Source organism: Bison bison, unplaced genomic scaffold (genome assembly GCF_000754665.1).
Source record: "Bison bison bison isolate TAMUID 2011002044 unplaced genomic scaffold, Bison_UMD1.0 scf7180017864297, whole genome shotgun sequence".
NCBI lineage: Eukaryota > Metazoa > Chordata > Mammalia > Artiodactyla > Bovidae > Bison > Bison bison.
In genome coordinates this window covers 5,964,574-5,969,730 of record NW_011494869.1, presented here as the reverse complement: position 1 = coordinate 5,969,730, position 5,157 = coordinate 5,964,574, and the positions used below count along the sequence as shown (strand labels likewise).

At 47.6% G+C, this 5,157-nt stretch overlaps 1 protein-coding gene across 1 annotated transcript in view; it reads left to right on the top strand.

Moving 5' to 3' along the window:
* CDH1 (cadherin 1, type 1, E-cadherin (epithelial)) overlaps positions 1–5,157 on the top strand; it is a 74,244-nt gene that overhangs the window by 9,637 nt on the left and 59,450 nt on the right. The gene's annotated exons all lie outside the window — the stretch shown is intronic.

Here is a 5,157-nt window from a genome sequence, read left to right as displayed (position 1 = left end):
TGTCTATCTTCAACAGTAGCTTCCCCCTGCCAACTGCATGGCTCATTCCTTTATGTCTTCAAGTCTCTGCTCAAATGTAACCCTCTCAATTAGGCCTTTCTTGAACCCCGTGTTTGAGGCGTAACCCTTTCCCCCTTCTTTGCTTCATTTTCTTCTGTATTGCTTTTCACCATCTAACAAATATTTCACTTATTTCTCCTGTCTACCGTCAGTCTCCTCCCACTAGAACAAGAGCTCTAGGGGCCAGGGGCTTTTTGTCTTATTGAGTTCACAGGCTGTATTGGTATTGCACCTGGAATTGTTCCTGACACATATTTGGTGTCAGTAACTATTTGTTGAATGAATGAATGAGGTTTCAGAGTGTACATATAGGTATGTACATATCTTTTGCTTTTAGAAGTTATTCCACTGTGGTGCCTTTTTCCAAAGAAATTGAGATACAATTGACATATATTAGTTTCAGGTATTATTGTGCTTTTTATTTTAAAGAAAAGAGGAAATTTTCTCAGTATCAGTCACAGAAGGGACATGAGGAGAAGAGGATGTTCTCAGGGCCTGTGTCTCCGCTTGGCACTCCCCAGTTTCTCTGAGCCCTGCACATCCCTGGTGTAACCTTACCTCATTGTCTTGTCACAAAACAGCTTGCAGACTAGAGCGGAAAGGTCAGATGAGCCATTTCTTCCCCACACTTCTTGGTGTAAAGAAGCACCTGATCAAAATCTAAACAAGAGATCTGAGCCCGCCAGAGCCATCTGTTTGGCTTCCTATTGTCTGGGTGACACCTTCCTTGAGCAGGGCTTCCAGATACACCCAACACCTTCCCAGGTATCCTTCAGGCCCATTAATTCTTCAAGACTCAGTTTCCGTTCTTCCAGTTCTTGGCAATGCACAGGAGCCTGGAGGGAGCTGGTAGAGAACTGGAAGATGCAAAAAACTCAAAGACAATAATCCTTTATTCTTATGACATAAGACTTGTTATCATAACACTGTATGGGTAGTACGTGCTCTTCCCCAATGCTGTCTCTCCCTTACACCTCACAAAGCCAGTGGTAAGTGACAGACCCTGAGCGGCTGCAGTTCACACAGACCAGAAGTAGGAGAGCCTGGCTGCTTGTTCAGTGGCTATTGGACTCCAAAGTCTGCACTCTTCACAGCAGGAAAAGCCAACTAAGCAGACGGTCTGTGAGCAGCCAAGTGAAAGCGATGGATAGTTCCTGCTCTGAATGACTCGGAGAAACATCCCTTGGGATGACTGAGGCATTCCTTTGTCCATGGAACAAGTTCACGCTGGGCGCTTACCTAGCACTGCGCTACACATTGGGGATCTTGTTGTTCAGTTGCTCAGTCGTGTCCTGTTCTTGGGGATCTCACAGAGGACAAAAGACAATCCCTGTCCTCGTGGATTTCCTTCCCTTCTCATTGGAGGGGCCTGGGGGAGGCAGTTGGATCTTGATCTATGGAAGGGAAAGAAAATACTGCAGGAAGGGTGATAAGAATTGGGTGTGCTGGGGTGGGGGGATTTGAGGGAGGTCTTCACTAAGAAGAAAGACATTAGTGTAAAGACCTGAAGAAGTGAGACGCTGAATATGTAATTAGAATTGGGCTGTTTCTTGAGAGAGCGGGACTTTCCACGTTCTTTCTTTTTCTTTTGGCTGGGCAGCATGAGAGAACTTAGTCCCCTGAATAAAACCCTCGCCCCTTGCAGTAGAAACGGGGAATCAACCACTGGACCACAAGGAGAGTCCCTCTCCACATTCCTTAAGGCCACATTGGTGCCAGGTAATGACCATACTCTGGGCAGGCATTTTTCTAGAAGAATAATCCTGAGAACTAATTGTCACAAAAACCAGGATCCAGTTCTTCCATGCTACCCACCCCACTTCCCATGTTGGGGTGTGGCCCGAGAGGATTGCGGCTCCTCATAGTTTCTTCCTCATGGCAGAGGGGGCCGGGGGAGGGTCACATGTCTACCAGGGTCCCAGGACCTGACAGTTAGAATGAAGCCTGGTTTCATACGAGGTTTTTCAGACAGCAGACTTCCTCCCCCACAAATTCTTCATCACAACTGTGTGGGAGTCTTTGAAAAGGGAATGAGTTGACCAACTTGTTTGTGGAAAAGCTGTGGCTTTTCCATAGAGAACATCACCCCTTGAGTCAGCTTGGTCTAAGAACCTGAGCCCTATTGACAGCTGGGGCAGGGCCCTGAATCACGGCCATCGAGAGGCCTCTCCCGGTGAGGTTATTGTATCAGAGATTGAATCAACTCCCTGACATCACCTCTCATGGTCACAGGTACTCTTGGTGCTGGCTCTTACTCATAAATCCTGGGAGATACTGGCCCTAGATCTCTGCATTCTTAACAAGGAGCCCGCGGCCTTGTGGGAATGACTGGGTTCAACAGCTGCTGGGGAGGGTCATGTGGTTGATTTCATTCCCACCCCACCTCCTGGGCCTGTCATCATGACTAAACTTTATAGAGAAATGAGAATTTGTGGGTGTGCTTCCTGTACCTTTTGCCTTCTCAAGTCTGCCTTTCTAAAGAAATGCTCTTTTGTGCCTCACAGATGGATATTTCAGAGCTTCTCAGAGTCTTTGGTTTTGAAACTTCTGTGTAAATTGTGCTGATTTTTCTTTGGACTTTGGAATTCAGTTATGGTTTCTTTTATCTCCCCTCTGCTAATCTTCTTGCCTAAGCCATGGGAGTACTTAAGACTTTGGGAATTAAATACCTGGGGAGGCTGTTCAGCTTAGAAAACTTACATCACTTAGCAGGTGTGAGTCTTGACTCTTAGTTTCAACAGAGATTTGATATCAAGGTTGTGGCTTTCATCTTCAGCATTTATTTCTCTTTTAACCTGTGAAATGAAGGAGTCAGCCTCCCTGAGCCTCCGAGAATGAAGATGAATTGGGGAGGGTGGAATGAGAAACAGGTTTGCCTGGGTTCAAATCCTGATTCAACTCTTGCCTTGTGTCCTTGGCAAGTTACTTAACCTTTTTGTGCCTCAGTTCCCTCACCTGTAAAAAGGGGATAAAATTGTAGTTCCCACCTCACGGGGCTGCTATGAAGATTCAATGAGTTAACGGACATAAAGTGCTTTCAGTGCCTGGCACACAGCAAACACTCTTTTAAGTACTCAGTTTTTATTATTAGATGTTTCCACTTTAGACTTGTGTCAAGGGGGTAAAAAAAAAAAATGTAAAGAGCGAAGGAGCCAGATAGAAGAACTGAGGATGAGGAGAGCTACATCGCCTTGTCACTTGGCTTCCTGACCTCCCCAGATCTAAGACACTCTTGACCCAGTGCCTGTTCAAGGGCTAGTTGTCTGTCTATAGTTCTTGATCCCTTGGAGATAACCAGGGATGTATTATTTATGGTTGGAAAGATAAGGGGTCTGAGATGGAGTGTGGATGTAATAAGACCACCGTGCAGTTAGTTGTTGGTGCTGGGCATTCAATACATGGGGCTCATCATTCTATTTTCTCTACTTTGGAATATGTTTTAAATTCTCCACTATAAAGCTTAAACCATTCAAGGAAAACCTAAATAATCTGTAAGAGAAAATTCAAACACCGCCCCCCCTTCTCAAGTGGCTGACATTAGCGATTTGGCGTACATCCTCCCAGACATTTTTCTAATCACTTCCAGGACACATGTGCCTGTATTTGTAGGTTTTTAAAAAACTGAAGTTTTCTGCAAATGGCAATGTAAGATGTGACCATCAGTCTGTGGAGTTTTTTCTTCTCATTCTAACCTCAGGAAGGTGTTTTTAGTATCACAGAAGCCAACCAAGTCCCCTCAGTACAGTGTTTGAGTGCCTACTGTGTGCTCTGTGTTAGTCACAAAGTTTCTCCTGTCCCTGGGGGTTTGGAGGCAGGCGATGAGAGAGAGCTGTGGAAATGAGGTGAAGAGCATCAAAGTGCTGAGATGCCAAGTTATCAGACAATGGGTGCATTCACAACTCAGGTAGGGGAAGACCTGTGTGGGCTGGAGCAGCTGGCGGAGCTTCTGCAGGGGGAGGTGGGTCTGGGGTGTTGGGTGGCATGTGAGCAGGAAAGCGAGGGGGGAGGAGGCAGTGGTGTGTCTGTTGTTGGCCAAGGGAGGGGGGGTGCCTTTAACCTAGGTGGAGGGAAGGGACCTCTCACGCAGACTCTGGGAGCCAGGAATATGACACAGGGGATGTTTGGGTGATGACTCAGGTAACCGAGGTAAAACTGAGTTTCCTGTCCTAGAGCCCCACCAGGAGGGTCGGGGGCTATCAGGACCACCCTGTCCCCCATGGCTTTTCCGGCCTGGCCTCTGGCTGACAAAGGCCATAAAAGGACTATATCACAAGGCTGCTGCTGGCTGGCTGGGTGGGGCCCTGTGGGCAGAGACCTGGGCAGGCTGGGTGAACCCGGGGAACAGGAGCAGCAGGTTCTCCTCCCTCTGTCTGCCCTGGGGCCACTGGACTGACTCAGTCCCAGGCTCCTCCGAGGCCATTTGGAGTGGCCTCAGATAACCAGAAATGAGCCCCACCATCCGTGTGGCCCTCAGGCCAGCATGGTCTACCTGTCTGTCCCTCAGCCACTCCAAATGCTTATCCGAAATCCACTACTGTCCCCAACTTTGCTTCCCTTCTCAACAAATGACAACACCTGTTCTATTCATCATTCATTCAAATGGCACACCAGTTCTATTCATTCATTCGTTTCGTTCATTCATTCGTTTAATAAATAATGGTAGTTGTTATGTGCTAAGCACTGATCTAGGACTTAGGGTACAGCAGAGAACCAGAAACATAGGAATCTCTTTCTGTGTGGAGTTTGTATTCTAGTGCATTGATGGGAACAGGCAAGAGACATAATAAATACGTGAAATGTTTAGGGTGTTTAAGAATGAGCAGTTGCTGAGAAGTGGTGGGTGGTCTGAGCAAAGGGAAGGGGTGCTTTGAGCAAAGATCCAGAGACGTGAAGGATCAGGATATGTGGGTAAGTGTGTTCCAGACCCTGGGAGTGGCAAGTGGAGGCCTGGGGCAGAGCAGGAGAGTCCAGAGTCCTGTGAGTGAGGATTCCAGGGATCGGGGCAGGGGTGATGGGAGTGGGCCTTGTTCTCCACTGCAGTCCAGATCCAGTCCCCATATCCTGCCAGCTCTGTCTTCTCACTGCTGCGCCCCGCCC